Below are 26,328 nucleotides of genomic sequence, written 5' to 3' on the forward strand. Positions count from 1 at the left end.
GAGGATGCTGTGCCTCAGACCCGGACAATCGGCATCCCACCTGCCATACAGACTATTGGGACTTCCCCGGCGGATTGCGGTGTGGATGTTGTGAGTACCGATTTGTTGTTCCCCTTTGTTCCTGCTCCTCGTTCTTTTTCCCTTTATCAATAAACTTTGATTGCTTAAATAGCCAAGTAGTCTTGGCGGTACCTGTCATTCCTTGCTCTTTGCCGCTGCGGGCAACAAGCACCAAAACCCAGCGCCCTGAATGAGGAAGAGAGGAGGAGAGCCGAGAGGCGGAGGCGGTGTGAAGCGTGGGGTCTGGGGGAGGAGTGTGCAAGGATGCGGCAAAGCCACTCGGCGGGGGAGGCTGCACAGCCCCCCGCCCTGCTGCCAGGAGAAGCTCTCCCAGCGTGTCCAGGACTGCGGCCCGTGGAGGGGAGAGGGGCCGTGAGAGCAGCATACACCTTGCAGCACACTCGGATGCACAACCGGCACGCCCACTGGGAGCCGCCACACGGTGTCCTGAGAACTGACTCAGAGCCCCGAGAAAGGACGTGGGACCCCAGCTCTGCGTGGGCTGGTCCCCTCCCAGAAGACTGTTGTCAACACAGCCCTGCCAACAGGATCAAAGCCAGCTCTCTCAGCCCGGTCCTCAAGGCCCACCTTCCTCAGCACCCCGAAAGCTCGCACGTACTCCGTGCCAGGGAGGAGGATGCAGCCCCCAGACCCAGCTTCCTCCCACATCAGCAGGAGCACTTGGGCCAACCTTAGGGAAGGTTTCTTTTATGGTTTTGACTGAAAAATACACTCATGTAATCCTTTACTCTTAATTAGAGCTTTCATGCACACTGTCCCATGCGACTCTTACAAAGCCCTGGGGGGCAAGGGAGAGGGGGAGGGAAGCCGTCCTGCGGGGGGCCATGACGCGGAAACTTCCCACACCCCGGAGTATGGGGCAAAGCAGCCTGGGGGGCTACCTCACAGGCCAGGAGGAGGGACTGAGGCGGTGGGCCCGGCCCTGCCTGCGTCGCTGGGACCTGCCCCCTCCACTGATCCGTCTCACCCGATCCTCTCTTTCCTGAGCTTGTTGCACACGGCAGACACTCAGCAAATGTTCTAACTAGACTGGAAAAGAGGGAGAAGCAAACCCGGGAAGACAGAGGCTTGACGCCCGCAGCTCAGCGGGGTGCCTCAGGGTTCTCACAGCCCACCCCGACCACACGCCTCCAGGGAGTCTCCTGCAGCCCTGGCAGGGGGAGATCCAGGGAGCAGGGCCCTCCTCCACGGGCGCAGTCAGTGCGCAGGCGTGGAGAATGCAGAAGGGGAAGCTGCCTGGCTCAGCTGGGGAGACACTGCATTCGAGAGTTCCATCAACCACAGGCGCCGGCAGTAGCCCCATCCTAGGGTGTCTGCTCCACACGTTGTCTGGGAACAGTGCCAAAGCAGAGATGGGACCTGGGAAAGCCCAGGATGCAGGGACGTGCCCCCTGGTCCCGGCTGACTGCACACTGGAGATCACACGCCAGGGAGGGGCCGAGCCAATCAGATCCTCCCGTGAGTCTGGAGCAGGGACTGGGCTGCTGGTGCGGGGCCTGGGAGCACACAGGGCTGACACAGCATGTCCCACCTTGGAGAGGTGGAGCAGAGAAGGCCAGACTGCAGGGAGAGAAGCAGAGGAAAGAGAGAAGGAAAGGCGGGGGCAGCAGCTGCCTCGCTCAGTCCCACCTCGTGAGGCTGGCTGTACGCCCAGCCCCACAGGGTCCCGAGCTACCCCTGCATCCGTCCCACCAGTGCCCTTTCCGATTAGACCAGCCTGGGCAGGTCCTGCCTCTGGCCCCTGTCATTCCGAAGATTGCCACCGCCCACGGCAGATTCCCGGGAAAACCCATCAAGGCAGGAACCGAGCTGCCGCCACTTGAACAATTCTGCACTGCTTTCCACTTGGTCATCTGCTGCCTCCCGGAAGACTCCGAGTTTGTCACCACTTGGGCCAGGCACAGCGCGAGGTCTGGGGCCCTCCCCCAGCCCCCGGCCAGCAGAGAGCACAGGACGCTCTAGAAAACGCTCACTCGATGGCAGCACAGCGAGAATCATTGGCCCCGTGATTAACGCCAGGCTTGTCTATTAGCATATTTCACTGCCATTTACACAGCACATCTGTGTGTGCCTTAGTCCAGTAAACAGGCACGGTTTGTTTCCAGGGCCAGTATTTCTTTTGTATTTACTGCTTTTTTTTTTTTTTTTTTTTTGCTTTAGAAAGTCAGCTCATCAGTCTGTCTTGTGTGGACTGACTTATTCTACTGACTTCCACTGTCCCACCGCCCCTTCCCCCTTAGGCATGTTCCTCATGCATCCTCTTACTGGAAGGAGGAAGCCGTCCTGACCGTCCGGGCCCGTGGTGACTTCCCTCCAGCCTCCAGCCTGGACCCCTCCTGCTCCGTCGATAACAGCCTTTTCCTTTTCCATCTTTGCCAGGCGTGGCTCCTGACAGGCAATTCACTGGAAAGGCAGTGATGTGGGGGTGAAGACACAGCGGGGATCCCACCCCCTCCATTGCACCTGTGACCTCGAATACGCACCTGCTTCCCCGGGACCCGGTGTCCTGGAGTGTTGACTGAAGGCGCCTGCCCCGAGCACCTCCAGGATCCTGAAGGCCCGGCCAGCTGTGCACTGTCTCCTTGACCCCGCAGCCCCAGGAGCATGGGCTCAGCCGGGACGGGTGCTTTTCCTGCCAACCACCTCCAGCTCACTCACACACACACCTCGTCCAGCAGCTCTGCCCGGCACGGCCTTGCTGGGTCCCTCAACCCCGTACTTGCTGTGGAGACGCTCTCTCGAGTGTCTTGTCCCTTTCCTGCCTCAGCTGGTCCGTGTCAATGGGCTGTCCTTTGCTGCCCAAGGCTCCGTCTGGGCCTGGGGCCCCTCTGTTCTAGATTAGAGACAGAAAAGGAGAAGGTGTAACAGGTTAGGATGGAAGAGCGCAGACCCTGAAGGCTATTTGTTCTTTTTTTCATCTGTATGGTGGTTTTTAAATCTATTCACAAATACTTTGACCTCCTTCCTTCAAAAAGTGAAGTCTAAGGGCTCGCCTGCTGGTGCAGCAGTTAAGTTTACACGTTCCATTTGGGCAGCCCAGGGTTCACCAGCAGATCCCAGGTGTGGACCTAGCACCACGTGTCAAGCCATGCTGTGGCAGATGCCCCACATATAAAGTAGAGGAAGATAGGCACAGATGTTAGCTCAGGGCTAATCTTCCTCAGCAAAAAGAGAAGGATTGGTGTGGATATTAGCTCAGGGCCAATCTTCCCCAGCAAAAAGAGGAGGATTGGTGTAGATGTCAGCTCAGCGCTAATCTTCCACAAAAAAAAAAAAAAAAAAAGTGAAGTCTAACTCCTCTCCACAAATGTGGGCCGTCCTTTGTGACTCACTTCTAAGGGACAGAATGTGGTAGAGGTACCGCTCGCTGTACGATGGCCAAGGCCTGGTCATAAATAGGGTAGCGTCTGCCTGGCTCTCTCTCGTTCCCTTGGGTCGCTTGATCTGAGGTCGGGAGGACACAGCAGCAGACTGGGGGGCTAGAACCGAGACCTCCTGCCAGCTCCAGCACCAGCCAGTGCTGCGGGTGAGCCACTGCGGAGGCTTCAGAGGACGACGACCTCGTGAGAGACCTGAGCCAGAACCAGCTGGCCAAGCCACACTGAATTCTTGACCCACAGAAACCTCGAGGATAAGAAACATTCATTGTTTTTTATGCCATTAACCTTGGGGTAATTTGCTACACAGCAGTAGACAATTAATGCAACCAGAATCCCCCACTGCAGCTGTTTGTGTTGCTCATCTCTTTCTTTGCACAGAGAAAACAAGCGAGCCCTGACTTTAGGAGGATGCAGAGCAGACGAGGCTTAACTGTGCTACTGCCCCGACCTCGCGCCTGCCAGGGGAGTGACCCAGCTTTGGTCCACACGGCCGGTACACGCACACACCCACAGCTTTAGCTGGGCAGGGCCTGGTGCGGCCGGGGTGGCCACTACTGTACAGGCCTGTCCAAGACTCGCCCGCCACCCACTTTGGGAGGAGCACGACTAACCCAGAGATGGCCCTGTCACCTGGCTCACAGACACCAACACTGAGCATCCCCAAGCATCATGATGCAAACGATCTCCCTCCAGTGCAGGGCAGGACCCGAGCTGCAGACGGTGCTCTGAGGACCACAGACGGATTATGCTGGCAGCCGGGGCCGTTGCTGACGAAGTCCACTGGCTTCCCCAAGGCATGTGCGGGCCAAGGTGTGAGGCTGCCGCTTTCCCTCCTGACCCAGGCTTCGGACACCAAGGGCTCGGGGAGGGAGAGGGATGGCCCCGTGCTGAGCCTAGGCCTCCAGCCGAGAGCGCGGGAGGCGGCGCAGCCCCTCTTCCACATAGGCAGTGGCAGACCCATCATCTGAGCACCAAGCACGGCCGGCACTCTCAGGGACGCCTGCCAGCACTCGATGTGCCCTACGGACCTCCCATTAACAGGGACAGACATGCAAATCAATCCAGTTTAGCAAACACTGTCTGACTGTCAACTGTGTGGGGGACACAGGAGCAGTGGCTAGAGGAAAGAGGGAATTAGCGTGGCTCCTGCCTTCAAAAGCACCACTCTCCAGGCGGTGGGGAAAACAGGATGACCAGGAAAACTGTGGACAAGAACTGAACTGAGGAGCCAGTAGCCTCTGCCACTTCTGAATGCCCAAGGACTGGGGACAGTAAGAGACGCTCTGTGGAAGGGTCTGCCTCTGGCCTGGCCTCTGGAGGGATCAAGAAGAAAGGCTTTTAAGGAGGGCCAGCAGCAAGTCATCATGGAGCGTGGGAGAGTGGGGTGGCTCAGGGTATGTGGGCATCTCTCCATCATGGCAGTAAGCTATACGGGTCAGCTAGGACACAAGAGTGCTGTGTAACAAACAACCCCAAAGCAGCAGCAGCCTACAACCATAAGCTTTAGTTTCCTGCTCACAGGTTTGCAAGTTGGCTGAGCATCTCTGCTCCAGCCTGTGGGTCCAGTTCAGGTCTGCTCACATGCCTCTCCTGCCAGGATCCAGGCCATAGGAGCAACATACCCTTCTCAAGGTGCAACGCAGGCGTGCAAGAGGCCAAGCCGAACCACACGGCCACAGTGAAAGCGCCCCAGTGCACAGACACACCCTGCGTCTGCCCATACTCCACGGGTTACAGCAAGTCACATGGCTGGTCCCAAAGTCAGCAGGGCCGGGAAGTACACCTGACCAGGATGAGCCACACAATGATGGTTAGAGAAAGAAAAATTGTGAACAAATCATACAATCCTCTTAGCAGATGGTGGCCAAGAAGTCATAGGAGCTGAGACTGGAAACACAGACTGGAGCCTCGTACAAGAGAGACTGGCTGGTTGTTTGCCAAACCACTTCTTTCCTTCCTGGGCGCAAAACGACACTGTAGTTCCCAGCTTTCTTCGTAGCTTGTGTCTGAATTCTGGCCAATGGAGTGTGGTAGACGTGGGCCCTACCGCCAGGCCCAGGCCAAGGAAAGGCCACACAGAGCCCTCCACTCTTCCCTCATCTGCTGGTAGACAGACAGAATCCAGCGGAGGAACCCGAGGCCCGAGGTGATGGCAGAGCCACAGTGTGGAAGGAGCCCGGGTCCCCGAGTCACCGCTGGGAGGACAGCGCCCAGGAGAGCCACCTGACCAGGACACTCATGGTCGTTTGTTCTGGAAGTCGTGAGTGACTTTTTATTGTGTTCAGCCACAGAGGTTTGGAGATCATTTGTCATAGCGATTAATCTGGCCTCCTACTGGCCCGTGCCGCAGAGGCCCCTGGCATGCGACTAAGTGGGCTCACTCGGAGCTGGAGCCGGGCAGGCCCGGACCGCACGAGCAGCCCAGCACTTGTTAGAGGGACGACCTTGAGGAAACCGCTTCGCCTCTCCAGGGCTTAATTTCTCATCTTTCAGTGGGGATTTATAGCTCCTACCGCAAAAGATGCATCACCGGCAAACCGCCACTGCACCAGGTGGGTCCCGCTGAGCCCCTGCGGGTTGCCCTGCAGCCCAGAAGTTTGCGAGAGGCTTTTAGGAGATTGAAAGCCAGCCACATAGCTTGTCCAGGGTTAAGACGTCCTGCGGGCTCCTCTGCTGGGGACAGGGGAGCAGGACACCCTCACTGGGCCTGGGCCTGAGAAGGTCAGCCCGGGTCAGGCGGGGTCCTCCACCCCACACACATTTACCGCAGAGCTGGCAGGCGCAGGGTGAGTCTCTCCTGTCAGCCTGCTGCCGCCCCGCCCCCACCCCCCAAACCCGCAAAGGCCACTTGGAACCCGAGATGCTGAGGCTGGACACCAGGGGACAGACAGACACACAGACAGGAACCGACAAGCAGAAGAGAGAAGCCAGCTTCTGAAAGAAAAGCAGAGAAAGGGACCCAGCGAGGAGAGAGGGAGACCCAACCCACGAGGTCATTGGGGTCGGAGCGGACGCGGTCCCCGTGCCACCACAGGGCGCCAGTTCTCAGGCTGCCTTCTCAGCTCAAACGAGCGCCCTGCCCGGAGCACGTGGCTGCGCATCCTGAGCGGAGCGGCGCGTCCACGGGCAGCCGGGGCGGCCCGCGCATCCCCGCAGGGAACCGAGCGGGTCCCAGCGGCCCCTCCACGAGCACGGCTTCCACCCTGAGCCTGCACGAACAAAACAGGAAAGGCTTGCGACAGATTGGGAATTTCACCCCGATCTCGATTTCCAAAGGCGGGCAGGCCGACGACAACGTCCCTCAGGCCTCAGCCTCCTGTGACCTCACGCGGCAGCGCCACGCCCTCCGCAAACGCGGCGTGACCCCAGCACCTGCCGCTCCTCAGCTCCAGGGGCACGCCCGCGCTCAGCCGGGTTTAGAGCCGCCAGAGGGAACACCACCCATCCGCATTTGGGAGACAAGGCCAGTGAGGATAAACGCCACCTCCCGCCGCGCTGGCCCGCCCGCCTGGCGAGCAGCTGGCACGCGAGCAGCGCCCCGGGCCTGGGCCTCCCGGTGGGCGGGGGCCATCTGCACCCGGGCAGGGAGGGGCGCTCGGGGAGAACCGGCCAAAACGACCGGCCTGGTTCACGGGATGTGTTGGTGGCACAACTCAGCCTAAACGGCAAACCTGACCGCCAGGCCCGTGCTGTGCCGCCGCAGCACACGCTGGCTCCTGAGGGTAGCTCCATTTTCTCATTGATAAAACGGGGATGTCACAAGGACGGGAGGAAATAGTGGATCACGGTGACTCGCATGGCTCCGTGACTGACGCACAGTAAGCCCTCAGCAAATGTCAGCGTTGCTGTAGCTATTATCGTTAATAATTGCTGTTATTACTACTATTAATAACAACAATAATAAAGTGGGGCCATGTGGCATGCTCTTCCGTGCAGGCTGAATTTCCCAGAACCTGGGTCCGCTCCAACTTTTGTCTCTGACCCCAGATGCAACTATAAAAGCACTCAGGATTTATTCTTCACCAGGACAAGCTCGAGACATTTGTGTGCTGTCGCTGAAAGGACCAAACACACATTCCAGAGGATCCTCTCTGTTCCTGACTTGGTTCTGGGGCTTAACCTTTGTCGTCTTGGATCTGGTCCTCACAGCCCGCATTCCACAGGGTCAGGAGGGTCAGCAGGGGAGAGGCAGGGGGCTGACTGGGGTCTGGCACCCAGGACGCAGGATCGCACCTCCACTCCCGCCTCTGGCCTTTCAGAGGCTACCCACCCTCGGCTAACAAGACTGGCTTCTGCGGAACGGAGTGTCGGGCCTCCCAGGGGGACAGAAGAGCCCCCATGGGATACGCCTCCCCCTATAGGTCAGGGCTAGAGTTGGTTGGTGGGAAAGATAAATTAGCAAGGCTGAGGGGAGAAAGACAACTTCCTGGGGGACATGGGAGCGGCTGCCCTCAGTCTTTTGGGAGCAGGCAACACAGATTCATGCAGAAACACACACAGGAATAAGCACAGACACGTGGACACACACAGGTACAAGCACTCACGACTCTCTCTCACACACACACACAAGCAATCCTGAGCCTCAAGACAGAAGCTTCGGGCCCTTGCAGCTGCCTTCCCTGGAGGGGCAGCCATGGGACTGGCCCAGAGCCACCTGGCACGCCTCCTGCCTCCTCCCCTTCCCCAGACCTGGGCGGTGCTCCCTGCATGTCCCCAGGCCTCCGTGGTTCCTGCGGCTGCAGCCTTGGGTGCTCCTGTGCGAGCAAGCACAGCTCCTGGACCGGGCCGCAGGGACGTCTGGAACAGCCTGCAGGCAGGCTCCCCCGCTTCCACAGGACTCTCTCCTTTGGCCTGTCTCCCTGCCTTTCTCTTGGAATTTCTGCAGGATTTTGCAGACAAAATCACTTAGTTCCAGCCACATAGATGCAAGAAACAGGTGAGCACCAAGGCGGAGCCATGCTCCAGAGCCTGCACACAGCAGGAGCCAACCTGGGATGTGCTGCACCCACCTGAAGCGGGGAACGGAGAGAGAAATGCCCGGGGGAGGGGAAGGCTCTCCTGGCTGAGAGGCCTAGGGAGTCTCTGCAGGGTGTGGATGGGCCAGGGTGGCCGAGGACTCAGAGTCCCCGAGTCTGCAGCTTCCTCCTCTCACCTCCCCAGGGACGGGGGAACAGGTCTGGGGCGGCCCGTTGGTAGGTGGAAGGGGAAGCGAGGCCATAGAATGTGCCCTTTGACCTTCTGACCACTGTCTTCTGCACCCCAAGATCTGACCACTGAAATAGCAATCATGACTTTCACGCAGCTTCTTGTAAAGCCGAGCCTTCACTGTGGGCTCTCGGAGCACCAGCATTTTACCCCAAGTCTGCTGCCTGCCTACGTGTCCACTCCCTGCACCCCTGTTGGCACCTGTGTGTGTCCTGCCCTGGAGCAGCCCCCACACTCCTCTGCACCGGACAATTCCTAGAATGAGGAAGGGATGGAAATGACCCCAGAAAGTGGAAGAGCACACTGGAAGCGGAAGCATTGGTCTGTGATCACTGTTTCTCCCTCCAAAGGGGTTGGGGTGGAAGCCAAGTTGTTTCAGCCCACAGGGGCTCTGTGAAGTCAGGGAGCCTGTGCCAGCGCCCTCCTCCCTCCCTGACCCATGAACCCAAGTCCCACGGGCCCTGAATGTGCCAATCACTCATTCATTCAACAAGCATCCTGGAGCAACCAGGCCCTGGGCACCCTGGTGCTGAGATGAAAAGTCAGTGTCTGCCCCGGGAGGGACACACCATGGAGGGAGAGATAAGACAGCACTACACTCTGCACGTGCCCTGGGAGACGGGCGTTTTATGAGAAACCTGAACAAGAACGCAACTAACCCCCAGGACTGCATCTCAGACGGTGGAATTGGAGGCATCCGGAGGAGATACTCGTAAGTTTCAACACCTCTCCCACGCAGGCCCTGTCAGCACAGTGCTGCCTGCTCCTTTAGCCGGGGAAGAAGGGAGTCCTGCCATCCTCCAGTCCCCGGTGCCTGCCTGTGGCCCCACACTGTGGCCTGGGGGCCAGGCGCTCCCTCAGGACAGCAGGGCCCCCTGTCTGCACACCCTGGAGTGGTCTGGCCAGTTCTTGCTTCCTGCAAAGCTGGGGGGCTGGTGGACTCCAAGCCCAGCACATCTGTGGGGGCCTCAATCAGTCTCTCCACCCTCCCCATCTGGAGACCATGGGAGCCCTAACAGGCTGTGGGCTTGGGAGGCGGCTCAGCCTGGGTTCAGAGCCCACCTCAGCCAGGCTTCCTGGGAGCTGTAGCGAGGTAGCCATTACCCAGCCCGCAGGCCCAGAGGCTGGGAGGAGGAAGCTCCCAGGCCCGCAGCCTTCCCAGGACCTGTCTGGGGCCCTCTCCCACCTGTGGAGTGTTCAGGCCAGAAGCACCAGCAAGGGCTGCGCCAAGGCAGGGCCCTGGCAGCCTCTCCCCAGGACCGCCTCCTCCTGCCAAGCCAAGGCAATTACTCAGGTTCAACAAGTGGTGATGAAGTTGGACACGTCTGAGTCCATTTAATGATATTTAATTATGCACGGCTTCCCTGACGGGCTTAGGGAGATCTACACCAGGCTGCTGACCCCTGACAGGCTGCAGCCATATGTAAGTCCCATTTGGCCCCTCAGGCTGTCGTCGGAGAGTGCACTTTTTCCCTGGGACAAATGATTCTCCCAGAAAAGAGGGAGCTGGAGTTCCCCCAGGAAGTGTGCACACATCACCCAGGGGAACCCACTTGCTGAGCACCCAGCACAGGCAGACGCGGTGCCAGCCTCTGGGAATGAAACGTAAACAGACCCTTGTGCGCCAAGACCTCCAGCCGTGAGGTCTCCAGCACCGTCCAGGTGTGGAGGACATGCACATGGGAGAAAGGAAGCTTTGGGGGTGGAGGAGAAACAGGCAGGCTCCAGAGGCCCACGCGCTTTGCTGAGGGCTCAGGCCCAAGCTCCAGGCTCTGCCCACCCCCACAAGCGTTCTGTTCACTGGTCCCAGCACCTGGGTTAGGACCTGCACAGCCGTGAATCCGGGCACAATCAGGGAAGCTGTTGGTCAGACAAAGCCCTGAAGAGCCACAGGACTCCAGACAGAACCCTGTCGTGCAGCGCCAGAATCTAGACCCTCTCAAAATGTATTGCTATGTTCCTTTTCTTTCCTTGTTCTTTAAGAGAAAGGAATGAAGGAAGACGGGAAGGGAAAAGGAAGGAAGGAAAGAAGGGAGGAAAGGAGAAAGTGGGGAGAAGAGATGGAGACCAGTTGCAGCCAAACGCTATGGCTGCTGGGAATGGCGAGAAGACTCCTCTGCATCTGTGCGCGACCATCCGCGAGAGCCGGCTAGGGAGCCTCCCAGGCCGCAGAGCACCTCGTGGTCAGGACGGGACCTCCTTCACCTGCCCCCAGAGCGGGCTTCTGCATGATGCCCATCCATGGAGTTGTGCATTCATCCCCAGCATTCAGCAGCTTCCACAGACCAGACCCCGAGGTTGAGGATTGGGACGCAAGCAGGTCATGTGGGAGGTGACCCTGGGAAGCACTGCCGTGGGAGTGGGGACGCAGACAGGAGGGGACGACAGCCAGAGCAGTGTGGTGATAAGTGGCTTGCTGCTGAGGGCTGCCAGAGAGATGGTCAGAACGGGTCCTAGTTGACCCCTGTCGGGGAGCAGGCTGGAGGGCGCGCAGACCGGCTCCAGTCCATCCTTGGCTCCTGGGGCACTGCCTCCCCAGCACTCATGGGCTGCCCTGCACCCTGCAGGCCAAGCCCACACCTACTAGGACAAGGCCCGCGGGAGAGAGGACCGGGTGGGCGTGGGACGGCGCATGCCAAGGAGCTATGGGGGTCAGGTCTGCCGCACGCTGAGGGCTTGGCCTGGGGTTAGGATGAATCAGACACAGGCCCCGCCCTCAAGGAGCTGTCAGTTGGGACCGGGACTGGGGGCGGGGGGTGCGGGGAACCGACGGACAAGAGACCCGTCCCACAGGACAGCCCCATGGCCTCGCCACAGCAGCCATATTATCCGTACAAGCAGTCGTCGGAAGTTGGCCTGGCCTCCGGACACAGGGCGAGCAGAAATCCACGCCTGCCGCCGGCTCCTCTCGCCAGCAGGAGACAATCCCAGCAAAACCACGCCATAAACTGAGCCCACGCTCTTCCTCCCACGCAGCAAACCCGTCCCGGGAGATGAAGGGGAGGAGGGGAGCGTGTCCCTCACCCTGGGAGACAGAAACAGGAGCGCACGCTGCTCCTTCCGCGTCCCGCGGGTGATTCACTGCCTCACACACAGAGCCCTGAGGGGAAAGGGGGCAGCCGCGACTCTGAAAGCCGGCATCCCTCCGCTGGCCTTGCACAGCTTGCCTAACCTCTCTGGGTTCCAGGCCCACCGTGGGGAAGCCCCCTGCCCACTGGGCTGCCACACAGCCTGGAACGGGAGGCAGAGTGCTGAGGCCGGCATCCTGCCCTGCTCCACCGCACCCACTGGGCGCCCGAGGCCGAGCCAGCCCCCTCCGTGTGTGCTCATCCTCAGGCCTTGTCGCTGCCGCCAGAGCGCGGGCCTCAAGGGAGAAGCCTTCCAGGGCCGCTGTCGGCCTGCGCTATCAGACTCTCCTTCCACTTTCCCCCGTCCTGCAAGATAAAGTAGGTTAATTCAGAAATGCTAAGATGGAGTGTCTAAGGGCTGTGCGGCCTGAATACAGATCCTGCTGGCTGAGCGCCTGCCTGTTCTCACTGGGGGACTCAGCTCTCCCGGATTTCCCAAGACACTTTGCTCTGAACTGGCCAGCTTGCCAACCCTCCTCCTCCTGGCTGAGAGGGGCCTCTGACAGCCTCACCCCACCAACGAGCCCAGGCGGGGGCAGCTCTGGGCCAAAGAGGAGCCTGCCCTCCTCAGGCCTCCCCCTGCCTCCCCCCACCCCCAGGGGAAGAGGCTCCAGAAGCTGCCTGGCCCAGCACGTGAGCCTGTCACGCCCTATCAGGGAGGCCCTGGGGGGGGCACCTCGCTCTTCCTCCCAGGATGGTCTCTCACCTCCAGACAGCTCCAGAGGGGCCCTTTCCGAGAGCGCCCAGCCCAGCCCAGCAGGAAGGGATTACACTCTAACCCACTCCAGTCAAGCTGCAGGCAGTGTTCCTCCTCCTGTGCTAAGGGTGGAGACAGGCCAAGGCAGGTCACCAGTCTCCCAGTGCGAGCTGCTGTCACCACAATCACAGCTCCCTCGCTCCCCAGCAGGACCCTCCATGATATGTTAATAACGGGAACAATGGCCAGTTAGGGCGGCTCCCTGTGCGCCAGGCACTGCCCTCACGCTCTCTCAGACACAATTATTGGCGCTGCCAGGTCACAGGTCAGGAGGGGGCTGGCGCAGACAAGCAGCTTGGCCAAGGCCTGGCTGTGGAGAGCACAGAGGCAGGATGCAGAGCAGGCCCCTGACTGCCCACCTGGGCCCCTAAACACCTGCCCCCTGGTGCGGCCCTCAGCACTGGGTGTCAGGAGGCCTGATCAGTGGCCCCCAGTGCCCATCAGGCCCCTCCCCCACTCCTTCCGCCTGTGCGCTGGCCCCTCCAGCAGACAGTGTGCAAGTCCAGTGACAGACTGAATGGCCACAGCCCTGCTCGCCCATCCTCAGATCTGTTCATCCTCACACTCCCAGCCACCCCATGGCTAATTCTAGAAAAATAGCAAGCGTTCCAGTGTGGCACCCTTGCTGAGCAGTCACCAGGCCACCATCCATCCAGTCCAGCTCTCCCAGCTTGCTGGCTGGACCCTTGCCCACTCCAGGCCTCAGTCCCTCTGCTGTGTGCAGGAGGCCAGCAGCCCTGAACAGGTGGGTAAATGGCGACACCACCTTCCCGTCCAGCCCCATAATCCCCAGAACCAGAGGGGCAGCTAAACATCCCCACCTACACCGCAGGCCCTGTAGGGCACCAGGCAACAACAGGAACCCGTGGCCCCCGGAGGACACGAGCTGCCCTGCGAAGCAGAGCACGGCCTGGGAGCCCTCCAGGCTGCCCCTCCACCCCAAGCTGCAGGGGGAGACTCCTGCAGCCCAGCAGCCTCCCAGGATCTGCTTCCCTGGCCGCTGGCAGGTCTCAGCAAGATCTCAGCAAGGCTGGCCCAGTGATGACCGTGCTGCCCCTGGCGCTCAGCATCCTGCATCCTTGAATGTCGATGTAAATAAAACGGAGCTCTGTCTGTCTGCCACCACGTTGCAAGATGGCCAGACAGGTCTTATTTGATGGTAGGACGCACCTGCAGAGCTCCCAGTCAAAGGCCCCAGGTGCCCGGTGCAGCCACACAGCCTCCGCCAGGCCCTTGAAGGCGCCTCAGAGAGCGGCTGGCCCCCTCCAGGGCAGCTGAAATTCATGTTGGCGGTTGCTTGAGTGCTATGTCATTCGTGCAGAGACCCCAGGCACGGAAAGCCAGAGTGGTCTCTGCGGACTCCAAGCTGACGGAGGCCCTGCACAGTGGGCCACGTGGCAGGGACAGAGCGTATCATGTGAGGGGCTGGGGTCCCCTGAGCAGCACAGGGTCGGTGGTGAGCCGCAGCAGAGGGAACGAGGCTCACCCTTGACATGCTCCCATATCAGCCAGCGCAACTCCCCGGAGCCCCTCAGCTCTAGGCCAAGGCACGCTGAGCGCTTGCCTCTGGGCTTGTGCAGTCTGTGTGCAAAGGCAGCAGGCATTATTTTAACGGTGGCACCCAAGCCCCGCCTCGTCGGGGAGCGTCTTTGTGTAGGGAATTACTGTTCTTCTCTGGTGAAGCAGGGACAGGTGGGCAGGCACCGCAAGCCCCGCCCTGAGCAGCCTTGAGCACTGCGCCTGCCCAAGGGGCCAGGAAGCAAGGGGTGGGCTGCGGTGGTGGGAGGACTGGACAGGTGATGGTGGCAGGGAGCATTCTGGGTGGAGGGCGTGGGGTGGCAGTGAGCAAAGGCTGAAAGCAGAAACGGCACGGTGGCTGGAGCCTTTGGGAGTGGAGCATGAGGGCCCCAGGGCTGGACGGGAGGAGGACGGAGGGCGAAAGGCAGACGGCTTGGATGCCAGGCTAGGAGGTGGAGGAAAGCTTCAGAGAGAAGATGGGCCTTAATTGGCCTGAAACTCCCTCTGGAGAAGAGCAGAAAGACAGACAAGGCAAAAGAGAGGGAGCGAGGGAGAGAGGCAGAAAGAGGGGAGGCGGCAATGGGGGCGGAGGAGAGAGACCGGAACGGAGACAGCAGCCAGCGAGCAGGGAAGCAAATGGGGGCTGGGTCAGACCCAGGGCCCCTGGGAATCCTCTAGACCCGAGGCCATGGCTCCCGCCCTCCCTGAGCCTGGGACCAGATACTCTGCTGTGAGCCTTACCTGTCTGAAGATAGCAAGCCGGACACTCCATCCCCCGGTCCTGGGCAGTGGCAGGGCCGTGGGCCTGGGCAGAGGACTCTTGCCTGTGGAGGGGCCAGGAGGCTGCTGTTTGTGGTGCAGAAGTCACTGAGCGGCTGTCCATCATGTGACCTTGGGCCCCGGATGCCCCATCCTACAATGGCACAGGCCCGTCCAGCCTGAACTTCTGGGAGGCCCCAGGCTGCAAGGGGCCCCGTGCTCTGCCTGGTGAGGCACCCAAGTGAGCCCCGCTGGGTCTAATCCTGCCACGCTTACCCACAAGGCGGGAGGGAAAGGCCAGATTTCACAATGGGACCATCTGTTCTATCGCTTCCCAGCTTCCTGGATGCTCCTCTGGAAACCCTCTCCGATAATGTTCCTGGATTACATGCCAAAAAGAGAGGAAACTCTGGACTCGCGACCATGGGCATAAATGCCTAATTAGCTCATTCTTTGAACCAAACCATATTTGAGTGCATCTGTTGGCCCTCCTTCATGTCAGCCCCTGCGGGGTGGTGGGACAGCATCAACGGGAGGGCGACAGCCCAGCCTGGCAGACAGCCCCTGCCCCTTCCAGGCACTTCCCCGTCTCCGAGCTCCCCTGGCTCAGCTGTTCAGTCGGCTGTGCCGAGGCCTTACCATCCATCCCAAGCCTCTCTCCTGGGCTTGCTCCCCCCTCCCCCCTCCCCACCCCCACACCGAGGGGCCTGAGGGCACCTGCCGCTCGCCTCTGCCTCCTCTGGTGCAGCACCTGTCGTCGGCAGCTCCTGCAGCTGCGGCCCGTGTCCATTTCCTGTACCTGGGACCAGAGAGGGTGGCACTCCCCTTTCTCAGCACGCTCTGTCACAGCCGCCTGCAGCAGCCATGCCACATCAGAGGGTGCTGGTCACTGTCCAGTGCTCTGAGGAAAGGGGACACCGTGAGCCCAGAGACCATGGCCATGGGTTCTGTTGCCACATCACTGGGTGACGGCCACAATTCTCCACCCCTCTCATCTGCCTAGGCTTCATTTTCCCCATTCATACCCAGGGAGTTGGACTCAAGGCTCTCCGTGGCACCCACAGCTCTGTCCTCAGGGCCAGGTCACTCCTAGGAGCACCAGCCAGCCTCTTCCACAATCTGGCCTCTAATTATGAAACATGAGAATTTGGGGTGCAACTTGGCCTAAGGTAGACAGCGGGTGGCCCTCCCTGGGGCCAGTGGCGGGGTATACATCCTCTGCTGTCCTGACAGCCCATCAGGGGAGGGCCCAAAGCCCTAAACACAACCCAGAGGTGCTTCCATCGCTCCTGGCCCCACACTTCTCACCCAGCACAGGCGGGACCTGGCCTGCGCCTGCCGCCTCTCCAGCCCGCCCACAACTCACCCCACCGCTCTCAGCGCCTGATACCAGGGCCTGACATGCGCTCACAGCCCCCGGGGACAGCTGCTCCTGCCCTGGCCTCCACACACGCCCCCTCTGTTCCCAAAGTGCTGGTGCCTCTCCTCACGGCCTGGCACCTCCCTCACCCCTCACCCAGTGCTTGGGGGCTAGCCTACCCTGCCCCCCCACCCCTCCCCTGAGCCTCCCCTGCCCCATGAAGCCCCTCCCATCCCAGCACCCCCTCATGGAGCTGCAATTTCCTGGTGTCGTGCCTGTCTCTCCAGCTAGCCCATGGGCTCTGCAGGGGCAGGGACCACAGCTGTCCCCCAACCACCGTGTCCCCAGCACCCAGCTCTGGGCCCAGCTTGGGCTGAGCTCCGCTCACGTCTCTAGATGAAGGAGTGTGAATGAATGAATGCTGGAATGGAACCATGGGACCCACAACCTCGACCTTCAGCCATCCAGACCCAGGGAAAGCATAGCCCACGCAGGGCACCTGCTACCCAGGCAGCGCCCGGCCCCAGGCCCCCAGCAGACCCCTCCCGGGGAGGAGTCAGCCCCGGCTCCCCACCGCCTCCTTCCCTTTGCTTCCCTCGCCAACATACTCAAATGTGTAAATTCTGTTTGGGGAACAATTAGCCCAACACACCGTCTAATCATATTTTGTCTTCTGATGAAAAAACACACAGAAAACTTGGAAAATGATAATGACGAGGCTTTATCATGTTCCTTTCTTTCTTTTTTTTAATAGTGCTTTTTATGAACATAAGCATGTCACAGATGAAGAGGTTCTTAGCAACCATCTGGCCCAACCCCCTCATCATACTCAGGGGTAAACCGAGGCTCAATGAGAAGATGAGACCAACTCCACTTCCCCTGGATCTGAAACCCTGTCTCTTCCTCTCAAAAACCCCCAGAGGGCTGGACCTGATCCTCCTGGGGCCGTCTGAGGACCAACGTCCTAGATTCTGAAATCTTCAGGTTCTGGGGCTATGAGATGTCACTTCCTGGGGGGCAGGAGACGCCGGCAGAGTAGAGAGTGCTGGGCCCTGTCCCGAGGCCCCTCCCCTCCCCATCAGGCAGTGGTGTGGCAGGCTGGGCCCCACCTCACGGCCCAGTGATGTCCAGAACCTGTTACCACCCGTCCCACCACCGGGAAAGGACCCAGACAGCGTGCCCTGGGGAGACGCTGGAAACCCATTTGGAAGACGTGAACCTGCCCCGTGAGGCCATGACGGGCCACTCCCTGAGCGCCTCCCCCGCCCCCTGTCCCGACAGCGCTGTACTGGCCCCTCCCGGCCCCATGTGGACGTGGCCTGACGTGGGGAATCGTGTCGGGGGTTCCTTGTTGACTGTCCCCGGTACGATATCAGGCCGCCAGCAGGAACAATGCACAGCGCGCTGGCCTCACAGGCCCCGCTCAGGACACGGTGGGCGCGCGTCCTGGGTACCAACTGACTGCGGAAGCCTTCCCCACTTGTGTTAGATCATTATGTTGCTCACGACAAGCCAGACAACTGTTACTGTTGTCCCCACATGGTGAATAAGAGATCTGAGACTCAGGGAAGGGGGACGACATACCCAAGGTGGCTCAGCCCCACCAGGACAGGGCCGGATGTCTCGCTCCAAGGGGCAGGCTCCTGCAGATGCGGGCACTTCCCCCTTTGTCCTGTGAGTGGTGGGGGTCTCTGGATCCTGTGTGCACTGCTGTGGTTCAGCAAGGGAGACATGGGGCCAAAGGCGGCCCTCGGAGCATTGTCGCCCTGCAAGGGGGGCCACAGTGAGATGCCTGAGTCCATATTATGAAGGTCTGGCCATCAGACCGAGGAGGGGCTCCAGGAAGGGACCAGCACAAGGCACGGGGCAATGACAGAAGGGAGACGGAAGGGCAGGGACAGCACCACAGCCTGTCCTACCCTGGGGCCCAGCCCTGCTCTTTCTCGGCGGCAGAGGCCCCACCCAATGGCCCGGCTGCGGGCCTGGCAGATGGGCCTCCCAGGCACTGGAGGCCGGACAGCACCTAGCAGGCAGCCCCTCCACAGACAGCCACAGCTGAGCCTCCAGCTGGCAGGGCATGGCCGACAACACTGACCAGCTGGGGGACCACGGCTCATTCGTTTCCAATTAAAAGAAATTACATGTCTTGACCTTCCTCCCTGAGTCGTGCCCCTGCAGGGCCTGGCCGGTGGTGGGCAGGAACGTCTGATGCTCTCCGGTCCGCTGCCGCAGGAGAGGGTTGGCTGGAGGGCAGGCGGGTGTCTGTGCTGAGGGCTGGCGGAAGGGGTGCTGGGATCTGCAGATGAACCCCACTGTGGGCAAGTGGGCGGGGGTTGGGGGGCTCCTGCCGCTACAAGACGGTGATCAGCGTTTGCTGCAGCCTACCCTATGGGCCCCTAGAAGGCCAAGACACAGCCTCTGACCATGGGAGCACGCCGGAGAGAGGAGCACGGGCCATGCCTGGGGCCCATGGAACATACAGGATGGAATGCCTGAAGAAATCTCGGAGGCTTCCCAGAGGAAGAGATGCCTGACATCTGGGCCTCCGAAGACAAGCAGGAGTTTGCCTCCAAGGGCAGGATGGGAGTGAAGTATTCCAGGCAGCAAGAACGGCCCTGCCCAGAGTCACAGAGCTGGGAGCCCTCCTCACCCAGGTCTCTCTGATTTTATAGCTAGTGCCCTTAGACTTTGCACTCTGCTGCTCTGTATAAGGAGCCTTGAATGCCAGGCCAAAGCTTGGAGAAGGGCCGGGGAAGGGGGTATGTTTCCTGCCAAGAGTGCGTTGGAGGAAAGGGGAATCTGGGAAGCTTCTGATTCAGAGCTCACGGAATTTGGTGAGCAGTCAGATATCAGGCCAGTCAGCTCATCTTTCTACCCTGAGCTTCCTCGTCCGTCTGAAACGGATCGCAGGGAAGTCTATGTCCCCCAGCCATCGGCAGGGTGTTGGGAGGAGCAGGGGGACCTGCCCTGGGGTCTTTGAGCACCCTGGACCAGCTGTGTGCTCTTGAGCAGATCGCCTGTCTCCCGAAGCCTCAGGTCTGCCATCCAGAAGATGAGGCTGCCTCCAGGAGATGTCGTGAGAACAGGATGAAATGGTCCACGTGGATCGGTTAGCATGCGGTCTGGCAGAGCGTGGACCCCCAGTGAGTGCCCACTAGTCCCCCAGGGGTCCCAGCTTGAGGGGGAGCACATACACGACATCAAAACCACAGCGGCTGCGAGAAGGTGGGAAGGAGATCCCGAAGGCAGAGCAGTTGCCTTAGGAAGGAGGACTCAGGGTGAGAAGTAATACACACTGTCTGTGTGACTCAGGTAGTTAATAATATTCAGAGGGCCCGGCCCGTGGCTGAGCGGTTAAGTTCATGTGCTCCACTTCGGCGGCCCAGGGTTTCACTGGTTCCGATCCCAGGCATAGACCTCGCACCGCTCATCAAGCCACATAAAGTGGTGTCCCACATAGCAGAACCAGAAGGACGTACAGCTAGACTATACAGCTATGTACTGAGGCTTTGGGGAGAGGAAAAAAAATAAAGAAGAAAATTGGTAACAGAGGTTAGCTCAGGGCCAATCTTCCTCACCAAAAAGCATACTTTTAAAAACATAAATATAATAATATTTATAACACTTACTAATATAAAAATAACTTTTTAGAAAGTTGTGCAATATAAGGAATTTTTCTCACAGAAAAGCTCTATCTTGATCAGCTGGAGTTTGCAGCTCACCCACACCAGGAATCACCTGGGGATGTCAAAGTGTCCCCTCCCCTCCAAGGGGCAGTCCTCCGTGCCCTCTGGAGCTGACACCTGCAGAAGGTCACCGTGCTGAAAAGCCTCTGTGTGGCTTTCTTTGTGTCCTGTCCCCTCCGTTTGGTCCCCAGTCCAGAAGGCAGCACAGAGAACGCTCGCCCACGAGCTCTCTGTGGGGACTGTGGCATTTGATCTACTCACGCCTCTGAGGAAGGAATCTCATGCCCCACCTCACAGCTCAGGGTCTGGACACCATAGCCTCTTCCCTATGTGTAATCCCCACCTGCCGGGAAGGCGAGCTCGCCAAGCCACGTGCTCACTCGACTCTGCGCCCGGGCTTCCTCAGGCACCCAGCACACATCAGCCACTGGCACGAGAGGAGTCACCCAGGACCAGCTCTCAGAGAGAATGCCACAGTTTGGATTCTCAGGGACAGGAGAGAGCAGGCAGGGTTTGAGAAGATGGGGAGGCCCCAGCAGGCAGAGATTTGGGGCACGCAAAGGCATCAAGAGGACCTAGCAGGGGCTGGAGGGGACCAGCCTTGAATGTCATGCTGATGAAGGACATTATCCACAGAAGCTTTTGGAACAGGACATCATAAGAAAAGAGCTAAAAAATGAAGGAAATTAACCTGGCTATGGTATAGTCAGAAAATTATTAGACAGTTCAGGAAACGATTGGGGAGACAGAGAGGTTTCTAAGTTCAATTCTTGGACTCTGAAATGAAACATTTCTGGGGCCACTGAGTTGAAGGAAGCGAAGACCCCGCTCCTGGCCTCTCAGAACTCTGGGAAGATTCTGGAAGCTGCAAAGCCCACAGAGCCACCACTTCCTCCATCCTTCAAGCCAGACAGTCTCTCCCCAAGGCCCTCGTCGTGTGACTGTGGCCACGGTGGTCTCCAGGTGAGGGGCGATGAGAGGAAGAGCTTTCAAAGACATGAAATGTGGGCACGCAGGTGCACACTGACACACACGCACACACACGCGTGCAGGAGCTTAGCCATGGTGTGCAACGTCTGCTGTCAACAAAGAGACAGCTTGAAATGCAGCCAGCAGATAGGAGCCCACTGAAATGTCAACCAGGAGAAATAGCCCACGTCAGAAAAACAAAATTCCAGTTTAGCAAAAACCATGCCTCCCCCCTCCCTCCTTGGAGAAAAATTACCATGGAGGCCCCTGGAACTTTGGCAAGCCAAGATGAGTTATTTATTGAGGACCACCACACCACCACGCATGCTAAGGACAAAAAGGAAAAGTGTTTCAGATTTGGAAACGGGGCTGCAGTCACAGATGGTGCCTGAACACGCATAAATTCGGTTGCTGCGTGAACAGATGGAAACTTGAAGGGAAAAAATAAGAAACTTGAGCATTGATCTGCCAGACCACTGCAGGGCTGGAGAAGGGGGAGTCTGTCACTTGACTGGGAGGGTCTTGGTCTTCCAATCTGTGGGATGGGGGAAGAAATTGTGCTGTGTTCAATGGTCGGTCCAAGCTGAATTTGATCCCTCACTCTGCCACGCACCAGCTGGGAGAACTCGGGCAAGTTGCTTAACCTCTCTGAGTCCCAGTTCCTCATTTGAACAAGCGGCTAATGAGGACGCCCTCCCAGGATTGCCATGAGAATTGAGCCAGGTGATGTGTGCAAAGCACACACCCGTGCCCAGCCAGAGGGAGGGCCTCGCACGTGGCAGCGCCTCCCGGCAGGTGTGGGGAGAATCTACTCACCAGACACAGCCAAGGCAGCCTGGATGGGAAGGCCCCACGGCGGACCCCACAGCAGAGGCTGGGGAGAGGAAGAGGAAACGGAAGCTGCCTCCTGCCAACATCTCCTTTCCAGAAGATTCCTGGGGTCCAGGCAAGTTCTCCGCAAGCCAGGGCCTGTGAAGACTATGCCATGAGAGGGCAGGCTCAGCAAGACCTTGAGAAGAGGATGGCAATTCCAACGGAAGGTTCTGTCTACACTGCCCACACAGCCTCATCCAGGAAGCAGCTCAGCCCCCAGTGTCTGCTGCATAGCAGTTTCACCTGCGGTAGACTGACTACAAAAATGGCCACAGTTCCTCATCCCTCCCTGCCTACAGGCCCCTTGCCTTCTGACCCATCAGGAGCCGAAGTCTCCTGTCCAGCCTGGCCTTGTGACAGTGCGCCCGTCAAGACACACTCTGCCTTCGCCCGGAGAACAAGTCCAGGCCAGCTGGCAGGGAAGACACGCGTGAGGCAGAGCCATGGTGGCCCTGGGGACCCCGCTGAGGGCCCAGGCATGGAAGAAGATCAAAGGTGAAGACTAACGAAGCCACCTAGCCGACCTGCAAATGACCGCAGGGACTGAGTGCGCCCTGCCCAGCCCGCTCAGGACCTCAGCGCCGGCCAGCCGCCCCTGCTGCACGGGCAAGAGCACTGAGAGTTGCACTCGAGCAGGCTGGGTGGCCTTCGCTCTGCAGCAGCTTCGTGCCCGCAGACGCCGGCCTGCCCCCTTCACCAACCGCACACTCCAAACCCACCTCCTTGGGAGGTGGGGAGAGAGGGGGTTTCAGTAAAAATCCAGAACAGCGATTCAGAATTCAGAAACCGGCAATCCAGAGGCAAGGAGCTCCTGTCCACAGACCTCGGCGCCAGCCCTGCAGGTGGGGGCCACCTCGCCAGGCGTCTGGCAGCCCCTTCACTGGCCCAGCTGGCTTCCCTGAGGAGCAGGGGAAATGCTGACCCTCCTCTGCACGAGGTCAGGGGAGAGCTCCTGGCCCTCAGCCACAGAGGGCAGCCCCAGCCCTCCAGGTGCCACAGGGCCAGGGAGCCCTGAGGGGCAGGACCCACACGTGGCTGGAGACCCTGGAGCTGGGCAGGCAGGCCGGCCGGCAGAGTGCCCCTCCCAGCACGCTCTGCTGACGACGTGCGCTGTCCAGGCCAACCCTCCAACCGACCACCCCCACGTGGCCTCCCTGGGGGCACACACTCCAGATGATTCCAGCCCTGGGGGCCCTGCAGGGCCCTCGCTGATGCTAAATAAGAAAATATTTAATGCCCATTGTCAAAGAGGGTAAGGCACACTTTATTCGGGACGAATGTGACAGTGTAGGAGTTTTTTACAATGGGGAGAGAGATGGGGCTCCACTCCAAACACACACGAGAAGGTGGGGTTTACAGCCAAGGAGCAGGTGGGGGTCAGTGGATGGAAAATTACTAAGAGGAAACATCAAGGGGGACTCTGGCTGAGCTGACCTAAAAGGGTTCTTGCAGAAGGCAGGCCAGGGGTCAGACCTCCCCTCGGGGAAGGGGCATGAGGACCTGATCAGATATCGAGGGTGGGGAGTTCTTGCTAAAACTGGATTTTACAAGGAAATGCACAGATGGGCCTGGAGAAGTTTCAGGAGCCTGACTAAAGTCTGACGGAGCAAAGAATCTTTGTCCCTGACACCAGCCTGAGTGGCCATGCCCATTAGGGTGCCCGAGGCAGGCAGCAAAGCGGAGTCGGGTTCTGAGGGCCCTGCCACCCCTGTCTAGGGCAGACCCTCCAGACCAGCCCTGCACGTGCATCAGAGGCCCCAGCGCTCCGGGGGTTAGGCCCAGGGGAGAGGTTCCAACACAGAAAGAAGAGGTGGTTTTCCCCTCCCACCCCGCTGTGCTGTTAAAACTGCCCATTGCTTGTCTTATCTGAAAAATACTTCCTGGAGAATCTTGCCTTCATTTCCATTAATTGTGAGTGTCACTTTCCTCTTGCGACATTCAGCTTTCACACCCCATGACTTACCGGGAGACTCGTTTCAGAACCATGCACACAGGCGCTTTCTCAGGCCCAGCTGCCTCTGTCCAGAGAGCCTCTCCCCTACTTTTCCATCCAGCAAACTCCTACTCATCCTTCAAGACCTGGCTCTCGTGACAGCTCTTCTGTGAAGCCTTTCGTGATTTCCCTGGGTGGATTAATGGCACTATCTTCTGGGCTTTCTGAACCTTGGGCCGTGTGTCTCCACAGACACTGACCGCAGGTCAGCACCCTGGCTCACAGGCCCAGTCCAGCCTGTCACTCATTTTGGTGAAGACTGTCACTCATTATGGGAACACAGCCACGCCCATTCGTTCCCATACCGCCTGTGGCTGCTTTCCTGCCACAACATCGACCGACGACGTGGCCCACAAGGCCACGTGTTTACCACCTGCCCCTTTCCAGATGAGTTTGCTGGCCTCTGCCTTAGACCATGAGGCTCTCAAGAGCTAGGACAAGGACAAGGGCTGCTTGCCTTGTCCTGCAGCACAGCCTGGAGCCTGGCCCACAGAAGGCGCTCTGTAAGAGTTTGCTGAATGAATGAATGGGTGAGTGAGTGAATGAGTGAAGGGAGATGTCACGGACGCATCACAACAAAGCCAGGTTTGCCATGCCATGCGTGGTCCCTGGACCAGTCTCCCAGGGGCCCAGTGGAGCTTTCACGGACCCCACATTTCAAAGTGTGCTATCAAGAAGAGAGAGTTCCAGGCATCAAAAACCCCAGTGATATCTTGGGCATGGCCCTGCCCAGTCTCTCAGCTGCGGGCAGGAGAGGCTGGCAGCGCCTGCCTCCATGGCTCCCTGTCACTTGCTCTCTGCTCTCGGGCCCTCTGCTTCTGCCACCTGCGGGGGGCCGGGAAACCCCTCGGCCATTTGGGTGCATGCCCACCCTTGAAGTGCGGGGGAGTTAAGATCCCAGCAATCCTGACAACGCACCGGCAGATAAATCTTCCCTCCTCTTGTGTCTCAGGCGGGCAACTCCCACGTGTGTTCCACACACGCCTCAGCGGGTCCCCAGGAGAAAAGAGCCCCAGTCGTCCACAGCGGTTTACCCTTCCCAGTGGGCCACTCCCATTCCCCGGGATCACGTCCCCACAATAAACCACCTGCACACAAGCCCTCAGTCTTGGCCACTTGGGGTCACCAGCCCCGCCCTGGCTGCAGTGGGACAGGCGGCAGGTCTCCAGTGTGTCTTCTCTTCCCGAGTCTCCGAGCGGACAGGCGGTGTGCAGTTTGCTGAGGCTGCAGCTGCCGAGCCACACGCTGGGCCCGAGACGGCAGGAGAGCCCCACTGCCCTGCAGCCTGTCCTGATTCCACCCAACCCCAAAGGGAGGACCCTCCCAACCACCAGGATGGAGACGGCAGAGCTGGCAGCCCCGGGACCCGGCAGGAGTGAGCGCACCACAGGCCTCCTCAGGTGCGAGTAACTAATGGTCCAGGGGGGCGCTGGCCCTCCCCATCCTCCTCCAACCCTGTGACAGCACAGCGCCTGGCACACGCGGGACCTCAGCATGGGCCTGCCGACTCGTCAGGACGTGGCCTGCTGGTGGGTGTTCCAGCCTCAAGTTCAAGTTCTTTCTCAGGACCTTCAGCACGTTCAGCTGTCTGCAGCTCTCCAGAGGGGACATATGGTGAGCAGCTTTTCCTAGATTTCTTTGATTGTAAAAGGCCCAGCGCATGTCAGCCAGCAAAGGAGGAGGCAGGAAGCGAGGCCCCATCTGCCACTGTGAGGCCAGTGGCGTCCTGCTGTGACATCTCTGTCTTGCCCTGGTGAGCAGCAGAAGGAGGTAGTGAGCACAGCCTGGGGTCTTCTCACCAGGGTCAGGGTCCTCCCCAAGGACAGCCAACCCTGGAAGAAGCTCAAGCCACCACGAAGGGGAGGGACATGGGCTGTGGAGTCAGAATATCTGGTTTCTGAACCCCACTCAGGCCCTCACCGGCTGTGTGACCTCAGCTCAGCCCTCGCCTTCTCTGGGCCTCACCTCCCCAACCCCAGGATAAAAGCCCAGCAAGGATCAGATCTATGGACACACTGAGTCACTTCCCTGTCACCAGAAGCTGATTCCTCAGGAAACAACCCCATAGTCTTTCAAGCACACTCTCTGGGCCACAGCAGGGCCACAGCAGCCACTGGTGGCAGCTCACTGGCCCTGAGCCCTGCAGGGCTGCCTGTGCCAGCTCAGAACCTCCTTCTCCTTGCCCCAGGGCTCACACACCCAGGCCTTTCTCTCTCCATAAGGAACGTCCAGTCCCCCACCCATGGACTCTCTCTTCCCAGCACCTCCCAAAGGCCTCCCCCTCCTCCTTTCATGTGTGTGGTCTTTCCTGGACGGCTAGTCCAACGCCAGGGAACGTCCAGGGTCCTCCTGCCGAGCTGGGACAGGCCAGGGTGTGCAACTGTGCGCACGTGTGCCCGAGCCTGTGCATGCACGGCCCTGAGTGCCTGAGCACTCTACAGAAATGTGCACTCCTGGGGGCCAGCACATTCATCTGTCCCCACTCCTCCCTTGGTCTCGAAGTTACTGCCGCTCCAAACAAGGGGTTCCTTTGGGGTCTCCCCATCAGCCATCCAGGAAGCCCTGTGACTGAGCAGACCAGCCAAGCTCCTTCCCGCAACTTCCCACTGAACCCAGAGG

The 26,328-nt window shown here is 59.5% G+C and overlaps 1 long non-coding RNA gene across 2 annotated transcripts in view; it reads right to left on the reverse strand.

Moving 5' to 3' along the window:
* Window positions 1-788: 788 nt before the first annotated feature.
* Window positions 789-26,328, reverse strand: part of LOC111775162 (uncharacterized) — a 109,216-nt gene continuing 83,676 nt past the window's right edge. Inside the window, exons 1-4 of one of the 2 annotated variants that reach the window (XR_002810645.2) lie at window positions 14,811-15,078; window positions 2,565-2,914; window positions 2,347-2,484; window positions 803-1,641 (exon numbers count right to left, since the gene is read on the reverse strand). This is a non-coding gene — a long non-coding RNA (uncharacterized lncRNA). Of the gene's footprint in view, window positions 1,642-2,346; window positions 2,485-2,564; window positions 2,915-14,810; window positions 15,079-26,328 lie in introns of those variants that run through there. The other variant, XR_011421783.1, reaches the window with a different exon arrangement.

This window comes from Equus caballus, chromosome 10 (genome assembly GCF_041296265.1).
Source record: "Equus caballus isolate H_3958 breed thoroughbred chromosome 10, TB-T2T, whole genome shotgun sequence".
In the NCBI taxonomy this organism is placed as follows: Eukaryota; Metazoa; Chordata; class Mammalia; order Perissodactyla; family Equidae; genus Equus; species Equus caballus.